The 14947-nt window shown below is 41.2% G+C and overlaps 1 protein-coding gene and 1 long non-coding RNA gene across 2 annotated transcripts in view; both read right to left on the bottom strand.

Annotated features, from left to right (window-relative positions):
* Nucleotides 1-10594, bottom strand: part of LOC135540129 (ataxin-7-like) — a 42389-nt gene extending 31795 nt beyond the window's left edge. Inside the window, 2 exon segments of the mRNA XM_064966531.1 lie at nt 2402-2501; nt 10465-10594. The gene's annotated coding sequence lies outside the window, so the exon portion shown is untranslated.
* A 185-nt stretch (nt 10595-10779) lies between these two features.
* LOC135527760 (uncharacterized) lies at nt 10780-14484 on the bottom strand. The gene is made up of 3 exons (XR_010453473.1): nt 14018-14484; nt 11137-12204; nt 10780-10906 (listed from the first exon to the last, which is right to left on the bottom strand). It is a non-coding gene; the product is annotated as an uncharacterized LOC135527760 (long non-coding RNA).
* Between the last annotated feature and the right edge of the window lie 463 nt (nt 14485-14947).

The following is a 14947-nucleotide window of genomic DNA, read 5'->3' as shown; positions in this document are numbered from 1 at the left end:
ATGACAAAGCAAAAACCCTCCCCCTCAAGATAACTTGTGGGCATGTTAAGAGTCTAGACCACATGTCATACTCATTCCATGGAGAGTATGAGTGTCTGCCAGTTTCCGCTCCTCCCTTGTACTTGATTAAGGTCACTAATTAGTAAGAAACTCATCTCACCTGGTTGTCTAGGTCTTAATTGAAATGGGAGGGGGGGCAGCAGACACTCAGCCCTCCATGGAATTACTTTAACACCCCTGGTCTAGAGACACGTTAACAGTTCTTGGCATATTAATTTCCAGACACATTTTCTAAAATATAAAAACTTTGCATCTTGTTATGGTTATAGGGATGCTTGTGGATCCAAAAACGTCATACAAGACGCACATTAATGCAGCTATCAAAGCATACATTGATAAGGATACTAAGCCTAACTAAATACATCCAAACATCACCCTGGTTCTATACCATATACACTCACCTTCCTCTGTATCGTGGTACAGTGCAACCTTTCTTTTTAAAAGGAGAACGAACTTCTGAACCTCTTCCGCATTTGTATTTATGTGTGAATGGATAGGAGCAGAGGTATGGAGACAGGGGATCTGGTTTTGGGTGAATGTATATGGTTCCGAAGGCGAGAGTGTTACCACTAAGCCAGACTCAGTGCAGCGTATTACAAGTCATTGTTTACATGTGTGTGTATACTAATCAATTATAAAATCAACATATTACTTGGCAAATGTTCTGCATCGAACAGACTGACATAATAAGAATAAGGTTGGGATTCTTTAAAAATGACGAATGATAAATATTACACTTCCATGGTGGTCTACGCAGCTGTTATACCATATGTATTTAGGCCTCCTGCTTATCTGACCAACAGGTCTTCTGTGCTTCAGAAGGCCTTGGTCTCGTTTGAGGGCTAAGGCAACTGACGGTTGACAAAAGTCGAGGAGTGAAGTCGGGGGAGGTGATGTGCATCTGCGATAGCTGAAAGTCTGACACTGATGTGGTTTTCCAACAGCAAGCCTCAATGCAACATGGTAGTGTTGCCATTGTTTATAAATGTTTCTTCTTTATAAGGTTGTCATAAACATGTCTCCGACCCCCATATCACACACTCACAAACCGAAAATATACACCGGGTGTACAAAACACCATGACAGACTGACCAGGTGAAAGCTATGATCCCTTACTGATGTCACTTGTTAAATCCACTTCAAATCAGTGTAGATGAAGGGGAGGAGACATGTTAAAGAAGGATTTTTAAACCTTGAGACAATTGAGACCTGGATTGTGTAGGTGTGAATGGGCAAGACAAAATATTTCAGTGCCTTTGAACGGGGTATGATAGCAGGTGCCAGGCGCAACGATTTGAGTGTGTCAAGAACTGCAAAGCTGCTGGGTATTTCACACTCAACAGTTTCCCATGTGTATCAAAAATGTGCCACCAACCAAAGGACATCCAGCTAACTTGACACAACTGTTGGAAGCATTGGAGTCAACATAGACCAGCATCCCTGTGAAACGCTTGACACCTTGTAGAGTCCATGCCGCGACTAAGGCTGTTCTGAGGGCAAAAAGGGGTGCAACTCAATATTAGGAAAGTATACAGTGTGTGTACATTGTACAATGAATTGGTGAGACAGCCTCAAATATCACATTAATTTGTACATATCCACTGTATAGACAAATAGTGGCAAAGTTAGTTCCTGTCAATCAGGTCTTTGGTTATGTTCCTGTTGGTAAAAAAACAGCTTAATGATTGGTTGACAATAGCGCCTCCCACAATGCAGGTGATGGCTGTTTGTGAAGCTCAACTGCAGAAACTTGCAGACGACAGCAGTCAAAACTTCATGACCTTTGATAGCATGGTTTTTGTAAAGTTCATGCAGTCGACATGTAGGAGCAAGTTGGACCATTTTTAATCCCCACAATGCAACACACTGACGACTTGACAGAAGTGATCCACTCAAACAGGCCAACTGTCTCGGGGAGCCAACGCAGCTCTTTAGGTATCAAACATACCTCCATTACACTTCACCACACTTTGACTTCTTCCTCCTTCTCACAGAGACCTATTGGGGTCACTGAACTAATGTGACCCACAGGGTTCAAACCCAGGTCTATGGTGCAGCAGAAGAGTGCATTAGCCTACTAAGTCAAAGCCCAACTCTTCAGGACTCAGGCAAGGTTACTCATATGCAAATTTGGTCATCAAAACACTTCCGTTACACTTATTAATTTTGTAACAATATCTTAGAGATTTTGTAATGCAATGGCAGCTGAAAAACTGCAGTCCTGAGAGAAGAGTCTGACTGCAGCCATGTCTGTGGACTGTGGAGAGAGCCTCAAAACTAGAACCAGTGATGGTTAGAATTTCAGTAGAAAAACAGATCATTGTGCTCACTGAACCCTTACCTTGTCAAATGTGGAAAAGGGAACTCAATCGTAACTGGATCAGTAGAACCTCATCAGTTTGGGTGATCGCTGGTCGCCCCACACAAGTTGTGGAAGGAATCTGGGTGAGAGAAAGAGACGGGAGGAAAACATTTGTATCAGCTTCATTGTTTTCCTTGTCTTGATACCGTAATCACGGTTTAGGGAATTACGGGGTTGTTGGTCTGGAAGATAACAGCGCCTCGCATTCTCCTGATGGATCTGGAGCCGCAGCTTTCACGCTAGCACGAGCTACTTATGGAACTCCTCCCGCAGCAGAGTAATCCAATCCAATAAGCACTATCCCTGGTTAACCACTCCAGATCCCTGCAGTTTGCAGCCCAATCATCCCTTTAAAGATTATATTTTTTGTTTTAAAGAACTTTAAACAGTTGGTTTTACCATTGTAGGCTTCTCATCAATTCAACACAATGTGAATAATGACAACAATATCACAAATATAGAGATTATATAGGTGAATATGAAGCCCTTTATGAGATGTTTTGCCCCGTTTGCTACAGTGACAAGAATGTGGAGGAATTTCTACAACAGGCGTTGGAATGAGGGGATCAAATTGTCTTGTGCCAGAGTTGCATACAGTACAGAGTAGCTTATGCCTAGGCTATCATACAACAAAACTGTTGCTTGCTAATAGAGAGTTGCATTTCAATGAAGCTTAGCTTAATCAAAAGGATGTACACGTTAGAGCTGGGACGTTAGACTTATCCATACCGAGCACTACATGCAGGCATTTTTGCTGATATCATTCATTATGATAAGTAGCCTATACTAGAGAAATGTGAAGTTTGAAATGAAATAAGTTTGATAATATGGGTGATTGTTGCCATCAATTGCCCCATTAACAATCAAACTAGTAGTAGTAGTTTAAAGGGTAATAAAAAAAAAGTGTCGCACATTAACGTTAAAAATCATTATTTATCGTTATGGCATCAATCCAGGCAATTTATCACAATATGGATTTTTGTCCATATGGTCCAGCTCTAGAACACATCACTAAACACAATAGACCTAGGCTACATATACACCACTGATACGTCATGACTTTAACTAGCCTAGGCCTACAAGGCAACATAATGTAGACTACATTAGAGGACTTAAGCCTAGTTAATGCAAAAGTCACGTTTCCAAATTGAACAACTAGCAAGTAATCTACTGAAATTCTGACACCAACAATGTGTCAGTTACTTTATTTACCAATCAGCTAGCATTAGCTGCATTATATGCAAACTAATAGTGAAAGAGTTACTTGTTAATTTGCTAAAACAATTACTAATCAGGGGCCCCAGTGTTGAGGATCAGTGTGTCAGATGTGTTGTTGCCCAACCTTACCACCTGGGGGTGGCCCGTCAGAAAGCCCAGGATCCAGCTGCAGAGGGAGGTGATTAGTCCCTGGGTCCTTAGCTTAGTGATGAGCTTTGTGGGCACTATGGCACTGAACACTAAGCTGTAGTCAATGAACAGCACTCACATTTGTGTGCTCCTTTTGTCCAGGTGTGAAAGGGTAGTGTGGGGTGCAATTGAGATTTAATCATCTGTGGATCTGTTGGGGTGGTATGCGAATTGTAGTGGGTCTAGGGTTTCCGGGTTGATGGTGTTGATGTGAGCCATGACAAGCCTTTCAAAGCACTTCATGGCTACAGATGTGAGTGCTACAGGCGGTAGTCATTTAGGCAAGTTACCGTTGCTTTCTTGGGCACAGGGACTATGGTGGTCTGCTTGAAACTAGAAGTTGACCGACTAAATTGGAATGGCCGATTAATTAGGGCCGATTTCAAGTTGTTTTCATAACAATTGGAAATCGGTAATTTTGGACACCGATTTCACATGTATTTATTTTTTTACACCTTTATTAAGCTCGGCAAGTCAGTTAAGAACACATTCTTATTTTCAATGACAGCCTACGAATGGTGGGTTAACTGCCTTGTTCAGGGGCAGAACGACAGATTTTTACCTTGTCAGCTCAGGGATTCAATCTTGCAACCTTTCGGTTAACTAGTCCTACGCTCTAACCACCTGCCTCACGAGGAGCCTACCTGTTACGCGAATTCAGTAAGAAGCCAAGGTAAGTTAAGCTAGCATTAATCAATCATAATCACTAGTTATAACTACACATGGTTTATATTACTAGTTTATCTAGCGTGTCCTGCGTTGCATATAATCGATGCAGTGCGCATTCGCGAAAAAGGACTTTCGTTGCTCCAACGTGTACCTAACCATAAAATCAATACACAGAAGTATACATTTTTAAACCTGCATATTTAGCTAAAAGAAATCCAGGTTAGCAGGCAATATTAACCAGGTGAAATTGTGTCACTTCTCGTGTTCATTGCACGCAGTCAGGATATATGCAACAGTTTGGGCCACCTGGCTCATTGCAAACTAATTTGCCAGGATTTTATGTAATTATGACATAACATTGAAGGTTGTGCAATGTAACAGCAATATTTAGACTTATGGATGCCACCCGTTAGATAAAATACGAAACGGTCCCGTATTTCACTAAAAGAATAAACGTTTTGTTTGAGATGATAGTTTCCGGATTCGACCATATTAATGTCATAAGGCACAGAAGCTATAATGTTACACTGGCAATACTAAAGTGCCTATAAGAACATCCAATAGTCAAAGGTATATGAAATACAAATGGTATATAGAAATAGTCCTATAATAACTCCAACCTAAAACTTCTTACCTGGAAATATTGAAGACTCATGTTAAAAGGAACCACCAGCTTTCATATGTTCTCATGTTCTGAGCAAGGTACTTAAACGTTAGCTTTCTTACATGGCACATATTGCACTTTTACTTTCTTCTCCAACACTTTGTTGTTGCATTATTTAAACCAAATTGAACATGTTTCATTATTTATTTGAGGCTAAATTGATTTTATGTATTATATTAAGTTAAAATAAGTGTTCATTCAGTATTGAGATATATATATATATATATACACACACACACACACACACTTTTTTTTTTCCATATATATATATATATTTATTTTTTTTTTTTTTTAAATCGGCCGATTAATCGGTATCGGCTTTTTTTGGTCCTCCAATAATCGGTATTGGCGTTAAAATCATAATCGGTCTACCTCTACTTGAAACATGTAGATTTTACACACTGTCAGGAAGAGGTTGAAAATATCAGTGAAGACACTTGCCGGTTGGTCCGCACATGCTCCGAGTAGACGTCCTGGTAATCCGTCTGGCCCCGCGGCCTTGTGAAAGTAGGTCTTGCTCACATCAGCTACGGAGAGCGTGATCCCAGTCGTCCAGACAGCTTTGTGCTCTCATGCACGCTTCAGTGTTGTTTGCTTCAAAGCGAGCATAAAAAGGCATCTGGTAGGCTCGTATCACTGGGCAGCTCGCGGCTGTGCTTCCCTTTGTAGTCTGTAAGCCCTGCCACAGCCGTCAAGCATCAGAGCTGGTGTAGTAGGATTCAATCTTCGTCCTGTATTGACGCTTTCCTGTTTGATGGTTCGTTGAGGGCATAGCGGGATTTCTCCGAATTAGTGACCCGCTCCTTGAAAAAGTGGCAGCTCTCGCCTTTAGCTCGGTGCAGATGTTGCCTGTAATCCATGGTTTCTTGTTGGGATATGTACATACGGTCACAGTGGGGACGACGTCTTCGATGCACTTATTGATGAAGCCGGTGACTGGTGGTATACTCCTCAATGCCATTGGATGAATCCCGGAAGATATTCCAGTCTGTGCTAGTAAAATAGTACTGTAGTCTCTGTGTGGTGTAAAGATGGTCTAGAGTTTTTTTTCTCTTAGACCACCTTTAGGCCGTTATTGTAAATAAGTAGTAGTTCTTAACTGACTTGGCTAGTTAAATAAAAATACAACCTCATTAGGTCTAATGGTGGCCCTGTGCCTTCCGGGATCCTTGGGATGTTCCCCCCATTGAATTTGACATTTTGAAAGTTTAAGGCACGGTTTCTCAAACTCGGTCTTCAGGGACCACGTTTTGGTTTTTGCCCTACCACTACACAGCTGATTCAAATAATCATCAAGCTTTGGCATGTTAAAAAAATATATTTAAGTCAGTTAATTAAGAACAAAATCTTATTTACAATGACGACCTACCCTGGCCAAACCCTAACAACGCTGGGCCAATTGTGCGCCGCCCTATGGGACTCCCAATTCCGACCGTTTGTGATACAGCCTGGAAATGAACCAGTCTCTCTAGTAACACCTCTACCACCGAGATGCAGTGCCTTAGAACGCTGCGCCACTCGGGAGCTCAAGTGATCATTTGAATCAACTGTGTAGTGTTAAGGCAAAAACCAAAACGTGCACCCCTTGGGGTCCCGAGGACCGAGTTGGGGAAACACTGGATTAAGGTTGGGTTAGGGACGTCCCAAGGATTCCGAGTATCAATGACCATCTCACGCTCCCGCAAGTGTAGGCCGTCAAAGACTATATAAAGACGAGATGTTTTTGACTAAGATGAAAACGTGTCAGTTTATCACTTTTACGAGGTTGGCGTAATAACATGTTCAACTACTTAAGACACTGTCTCGAATATAGCTAGTGCCTTTAGATTTCGAGAAAAATAAACTACTAAGGACATTTTCTCTCTCAGTTTTTCACTCAAACTTCTCAAACACCAAACCCCGGCATGGTCTGCTTGGTGTTTCGCAAGCGTTCCCGGAAGTCTCGCGATGTTGCGTCTCTGGTTTAGAAACTCTGTGCCCATATCACCAAACTAGATAATTTCGCAGTCAATCGAGGAGTGGCTAGCTAGCTATCATTAGCGCAAACTCAAGTAAGCTAGCTTGCTGGCCAGCCATATCTTCCAATGAACCTGGCAGAAGTCATTAACAGCCGACATAGAAACATGATGAATTTGCACTTACCAAGGTCCTGGACGTTGGGGATGTAAATGTGACGGCAGACAGATACAAATCTGTTGAATGTGGCGGATATTAAAGTATGGAGATCGTGCAGAAAGAACGAATGCAATGCTCACTGACTGTGGAGGTCTTTACCAGGTGCTTCCATGTCTGTTTACCAAACTGCATTCTGGGATGCAGACGTCACATTTTTTTTAGAGTCTATACTTCACGCACGCACGTCGCTGCCGTGCCAGCTAACTGTTTTACCCGTTCTTTTATTCCACAATGGGTTTCAAAGAGCTGAAACTGGTAGCATTTGGTGTCTTGTCATAGGGGCCAAGTAGCAATTTTCAGCAAAATACATGCACCGTGATCGAAGAGGAGTATTTTCACGAGATTCTCATGCTGTCAAAATTAACACGAGCTGGTCTTTTGACCAATCCGTTCCCTTTTTTTCCCCCAGAGGCGGGGTATTTCCAGTAGCGCTGGGGTGCGTTCAGTCAGAGATACTTTTAAGGAGATGGGAAACTCCATTGGAATTATATTAACGCCCTTGTATACGTTGCCCATACAGCATCAATGGGCCGCGCGGTGCATTATGGGTGATTATAGTACAGCGCTAGCACCACAGAGTTTCTAAACCCAAAGACGCAACACTGCGAGACTTCCGGGAACATTTTGACCATGGAGACCAGGTCAAGGTTTGGGGTTTGAGAAATCAATGAGGGAAGTGAACATTTTCTTCCTTAGCTGTTAATTTTCTCGAAATCTAATGGCACAACCTAGATTTGAGACAATGTCTTAGGTAGTTGAGGATGTTAAAGACAACTTTATATTGAATGAGTGGGTTTGAGTTGATAGCATGCACATGCGCAGTTCGACGCAAAACGACCGATAGAGCTGAGTACGTATTTATGCGCATGCGCTTAGCTAACCAACGTCGGCATGACATCGCCTACAAGCGTGACTCGGGATTTCCATTGGAGAAGCAGTTTCTGCCTATCTTTATACTGAACTCTTTGATTGTACTACCACATAAATGAAGAAAGGATATGGACAACTGTGCCAAAAATCTGTCTTCTCCAGCAGGTGGTGTTGTTTCGTTTCTTTCACTCACTAAACGAAGAGTTTTTGTATGGAGGTCAATGAGAGTTGAATTTGGTGCTCTAAAAATGTAATGGCTTATTTTCTATGTGAGGTTTATTTGATCAAATATACGTTTTGTAATGCTTAGGTTGTTACGAGTGTACTGGTGTAAGTAGGACACGTGACACCCCGGCAACTTTGAGAAAAAACACTATATTGGAGTTTCGAGATGGCTATGCATATTCATGACATGTGGCTAGTAGCATAGCATCTCTCTCGATTCAATACAGGCGGTTGACGTCAACACCCTCATCGAATATAAAATAACGAAATGTATCCACCAATCCAAAGAGAGCAATAGGTGGGAGCTTGTCTTGTCATTATATCCAAATCTCTGATTACTTCAAGGAATGAATGTGAGCACAGAGATCCAACACGAGCACGAATTTCATGAACAAGAAGCTCAAGATTGCAAACCTTTTCCAGGATTTGAGATAATTAACTTGTCCTCTGTAATATTGTATAGCTTTAAAATCGTGACATTACGTACTTTCGAGGAAAATAGACAGGTTTGAGGGCTGCCCATGCGGTGTTTGGAGCAAGACGTCCGTTAGACCTGATGACGTGTTTCTACGCATTAGCTTTGCTGGAATCGCCTACAAGTGAGATCGGGGATTTCTATTGGAATGGAAGTTTTAGCCTTGCAATCTTCATACTTTACTTTGGTTCTACTAGGTTTTTATCAAATATTTGTATAACTTACCCTTAGCTCATTGTTCTATCTGTACTTTTATGTTCTGAATGCAGCCCTTTTTATTTCCTTTAACAATAAAGTTAAATTAAAATAATAAATTTACCTGGACAAATGGGTGCTGTAACTGATGGAGATTGTTCATTGTTTGATATTATCCAATTAGCTAGCAAACTAATGTGTTATTGAGATTGGTTTCTTAATCATACTACCTGTCTAAATAGTTCTGTGTATTTGAAGTGGCCACTTCCATCTAATTTTGAAGGCATCAGCTAAATTGAATAACTGTATACAGAACATGTATTGTTAACTATGCTAGCTAGCTAAAATGCTAGCCTGTGGTGCCATTTAGCCAACTAGCTTGCTAGTGAACTATTGTGTACATTATTTATTCATGAGTGATCATAGTTGCTAGCTACATCTCTTGTGTTTAGCTACAATTTTACACAAGCATGGCAGATCTTTTGAGTTCGTCATCATGAACAACCGGTGTGAATGTGTTAGCTAGCATATCAAGCTTTGATTATTTGATTCTGCTGTGTAGTGCAAGGGCAAAAACCAAAATGTGTACCCAGGGAGGGCCCCAGGACCGCGTCTGGGAAACCCTCCTCTAGGAGGTGGTCAAAGTGCTCATTGGTAACGTAGCTTACTTATCCGCTAAAGGCAATTTATTTGGAAACGTCTTCTCATTGATGGAGACGGAGCTGGAGACAACCAAAGTATCAATGTTCTTTTGAAGAACTTTACTAAATGGTGCAATTCAACTGGGTTTCCTGAAGAAGGCTACATGTGACTGCTCTGCCCTGTGTGATAAACCGTTGTTGCTAGTAGCTAACTAGCTACCGCCAATCATTGCCTATTGTAGCTACATCAAAACCAGGAGAGATTGATTTGACTAATGAAACATTTTCTCTTGGTCTTGACAAGCCTATATATGGCTAATACTGTTTCATTCAAGTTTACATGACAGTTGATGTAAACTATCTTAATGTAAAATTATAATTATTCCTCTTTGCAGATTTACACAATACCAGAGGATGTTGGGTGTATAGGCATAATGTCAATTCTCAATGGGGAAGACCTTGCTGGTGTATGACATGAACCTCTGGGAAATGGAAAACTATGAGAAAATATACACTGACATAAGTGAGAGAAATGAGACTGGCGTGTCAGTCCATTACACTACATTCTACTGTCAAACCATACTTTAGTCAAAACTTGTAGTCACACGTATGATATACCATTTTCTAGCTCCGAGTCGATAATTTTATCCAATGTTAAAAACACCATTTCAAATTTTGCTACATAAGACTGAATCGAGCCAGTCGGTCACATATACTATACCTGATATCTCCTTCAGCTTCTTGACTGTAGGTTCCTCCAGTTGTTTGATCTGATCCTTCATCATCACCTCAAAGGTCTTGTAGTTGATGAACCCTGGCAGCTCCCTTCCACGGTACGTCTTCTCATAATCAGCTAACTGAAATTTACAAAAGGATGTCATTGTGTTGCAATACACTAAATAAGCAAGTGTGTGAGCCTTCCATGTCAAATAAAAATGATCAATGCAAATAGCAATTCCTTGTTATCTACCTCGCCCAAATTAGCCATTGTTTTCGATGGGTGCATGAAAATGGTGACTCACAGTTTTCTTTCAGAGCGATCCAGGTGTAACTTCCATTTCCCAAACCCTGTTCTGCGTAGAGAAGACATTGAGATGAACTACGCTCTTCAGCTCCTCCCCAGTGCTCAGGTTGATGGCATCCTGGGTGAATGCAGTCACTTTCTGAGATATAGAAAGAGACGTTATTAGATACATGGGAGGGATATGTGTAGATGTGTAAAGAGAAACAGCTATGGATAAGATTAACAACTTTCAAATTCTTTCCTGAATTGACAAATTTTGCTAACAAAGGATCAAATGGCTGTTGTGAGTTTGGGTTAAGGGTCAAGACCAGAGCGGAGTTAAAGAGTGGGTAATTAAATAATCTGGGGGTTATAGGTTGGGGGACTCACATCGATCATGAACTACAGCCTCAGGGGTCTGGTACCATATTTCTCCAGCTCGGCGTGTGTCTCTGCAAGTGGCTATTTTAGCATGTCAATCTTAGTGGGGCAACAACAACAAAAAACATTTGGGGGTGTAAAGCGACTACACAACACTAAACAATACATTGCACTATAACAGTGACAAACGGTGCCCACAAACTGTTAAGGCCTACATAAAGCTGTCCCAACACCTTACCACTGCCATACCTGGCTATTAGTGGAGCCTTGTCCGGCAGTGAAACAGTTCATTTGTCACGCCCTGACCTTAGAGATCCTTTTAATTCTCTATTTGGTTAGGTCAGGGTGTGACTAGGGTGGGCAATCTATGTTTTCTATTTCTTTGTTGGCCGAGGATGGTTCCCAATCAGAGGCAGCTGTCTATCGTTGTCTCTGATTGGGGATCATACTTAGGCAGCCTTTTTCCACCTGTAGTTTATGGGATCTTGTTTTTGTTACTGTGCTGTTTAGCCCTACTAGACGTTTAGTTTTGTATTTATTGTTTTCTTTTTGGCGTTCATGTAATAAATTTAAATGTACGCCTTCCAAGCTGCACTTTGGTCCGATCCTTCCATCAACGAACGTAACATCATTTCACCTCATTTACTGCCTTTAATTTTAAGGCAAGTCAGAAGAAGATATGGCTGACTTCGTTAAACAAATATGGTTTCTACTGACAATTCAGATGTAAAAGCTATGGCATAAGGGGACAACAAGCGGATCAGAGGCAATCCATAATAACTCACTCATTAAAGTCAACACAAGTCCATTATAAGTACCATTACACAAGAGATTGCTTCATATAATATTTCAGAACAACACAATGAGATGCAACATATCTATTTTTTCTGTCAATTAAGTTTAGATTTTTTTGAGAGCAAAACGTCATTGACAGAACTATTTTTCATTCCCATTGTAGGTTAGCCCCTCCTGTTGTGTTGTTGTTGTCCTCCGGTGGCTGTGATTGGTGTGAAGCAAAATCCAACCTGGCTTCCCTTGACACTTTCTCTTGGTGCGCAAGGACCATTCACAGTAAAACTGCAAAAAGACAAGAAATCATGGTGAATGACAATCTAACACAGGACGCTGTCGAAATAGCAATAGCCTTCAATTCCTACTTTGTTGACTCTGTCAGGGTACTGACACAGAACCCCTCCACTGGTTTCTTTGGCTCAGTGCCTATGAAGAATACTTAACCTGTCTTCATCATAAGGGAGGTTTCTGAGTCAGAGGTGAACAAGGTGATTAGATCACTAAAGAACTCTAAAGCCAAAGATTTGTTTGAGCTGGACTCAACCTTTCTTAAAAACCACAAAGCATCATCTCATTGGCCCCATTACTAAGGTAACTAACATAATAACGGCCATCTTTAAATCAGGTGACCCTGCTGACATGAGCAACTACAGGCCCATTAGTATACTACTTGTGGTTGCGAATGTTGATGAAAAGTGTGTAGCAGAGCAACTGATTGCCCACCTCAACAACAGCCCTTTCACATTACACTCCATGCAGTTTGTCTTCAAAGCATAAGACTCCACAGAAACGGCCAACTGCTTTCTTCTGGAGGATGTGAAGTCCAAGACTAACAAAGACGGCGTTGTTGGGGCTTTATTTCTAGACCTAAGGAAAGCTTTTGATACTGTTAACCATGAGGTACTCGTCACAAAATTCAACTTTTCCCCCGATGCCTTGAGATGGATGAAATCATACTTTGAAGGCAGAACCCAGTGTGTCAGAGTGGGCAATGAGCTGTCGCCCACTCTCAGCTATGATGTGGGCGTGCCCCAATGTTCAATACTGGGGCCCCTCCTGATCAGCCTGTACATTAATGATCTGTCTTCTGTCTGTGCTGGATCTGAAGTTCAAATGTATGCAGATATACTCTACAGTACTGTTCAAAAGTTTGGGGTCACTTAGAAATGTCCTTGTTTTTGAAAGAAAAACACATTTTTGTCCATTAAAATAACATCACATTGATAAGAAATATAGTGTAGAGATTGTTAATGTTGTAAATGACTATTGTAGCTAGAAACAGCTGATTTTTAATGGAACATCTACATTGGCGTACAGAGGCCCATTATCAGCAACCATCACTCCTGTGTTCCAATGGCACGTTGTGTTAGCTAATCCAAGTTACCAATTTTACAAGGCTAATTGATCATTAGAAAACACCTTTGCAATTATGTTAGCACAGTTGAAAACTGTTGTTCTGATTAAAGCAGCAATAAAACTGGCCTTCTTTAAAACTAGTTGAGTATCTGGAGCATCAGCATTTGTGGGTTCGATTACAGGCTCAAAATGGCCAGAAACAAAGAACTTTCTTCTGAAACTCGTCAGTCTATTCTTGTTCTGAGACATGAAGGATATTCCATGCAGGAAATTGCCAAGAAATTAAAGATCTCGTACAACGCTGTGTACTACTCCCTTCACAGAACAGCGCAAACTGGATCTATCCAGAATAGAAAAAGGAGTGGGAGGCCCCGGTGCACAACTGAGAAAGAGAACAAGTACATTAGAGTGTCTAGTTTGAGAAACAGACGCCTCACAAGTCCTCAACTGGCAGCTTCATTAAATAGTACCCGCAAAACACCAGTCTCAACGTCAACCGTGAAGATGCGACTCCTGGGTGCTGGCCTTCTAGGCAGAGTTCCTCTGTCCAGTATCTGTGTTCTTTTGCCCATCTTAATCTTTTATTATTATTGGCCAGTCAGATGTGGCTTTTTCTTTGCCCCACCTCTAGATTACCGACCTCTGCCTGACCTGACCCTGAGCCTGCCTGCCGTCCTGTTCCTTTGCCCCTGTTGCTGTAATAAATGTTGTTACTTAGACATGGTCTGGTTCTGGGTCTTACCTTAATTCCTGATACATCCATGCTTCACGGTGGGAACCAGAGAGCGCAGATCATCCATTCACCTACTCTGCATCTCACAAAGACAGAGGTTGGAACCAAAAATCTAATTTGGACTCCACAGACCAAAGGACATATTTACACCAGTCTAATGTCCATTGCTCGTGTTTCTTGGCTCAATCAAGTGTCTTCTTCTTATTGCTGTCCTTTAGTAGTGGTTTCTTTGCAGCAATTTGACCATGACGGCCTGATTTACGCAGTCTCCTCTGAACAGTTGATGTTGAGATGTGTCTGTTACTCTGTGAAGCATTTATTTGGGCTGCAATATGAGGCTGGTAAATCTAATGAATTTATCATCTGCAGCAGCAGAGGTAACTCTGGGTCTACCTTTCCTGTGGAGGTCCTCATGAGAGCCAGTTACATCATAGCGTTTGATGGGTTTTGCGACTGCACTTGAAGAAACTTGAAAAGTTCTTGAAATGTTCCATATTTACTGATCTTCTTAAAGTAATGATGGACTGTCTCTTTGCTTTTTTGAGCTGTGCTTGCCAAAATGGAGACTTGGTATTTTACCAAATAGGGCTATCTTCTGTATACCAGCCCTACCTTGTTACAACACAACTTATTGGCTCCAAGAAAGAAAAAAAATCCACAATTTAAGTTTTAACAAAGCACACCTGTTGATTGAAATGCATTCCAGGTGAAGACCTCTTGAAGCTGGTTGAGAGAATGCCAAGAGTGTGCAAAGCTGTCATCAAAGCAAAGGGTGGCTACTTTGAAGAATCTCAAATAAACTTATCAAAGTTATTTGGTTACTACATGATTTCATATTTGTTATTTCATAGTTATGATGTATTCACTATTATTCTACAATGTAGAAAATAGTACAAATAAAGAAAAACCATTGAATGAGTAGGTGTATTCAAACTTTTG

The sequence above is a fragment of the Oncorhynchus masou genome, chromosome 5, assembly GCF_036934945.1.
Source record: "Oncorhynchus masou masou isolate Uvic2021 chromosome 5, UVic_Omas_1.1, whole genome shotgun sequence".
Classification (NCBI taxonomy): domain Eukaryota; kingdom Metazoa; phylum Chordata; class Actinopteri; order Salmoniformes; family Salmonidae; genus Oncorhynchus; species Oncorhynchus masou.
This window is presented reverse-complemented; position numbering and strand designations above follow the sequence as displayed.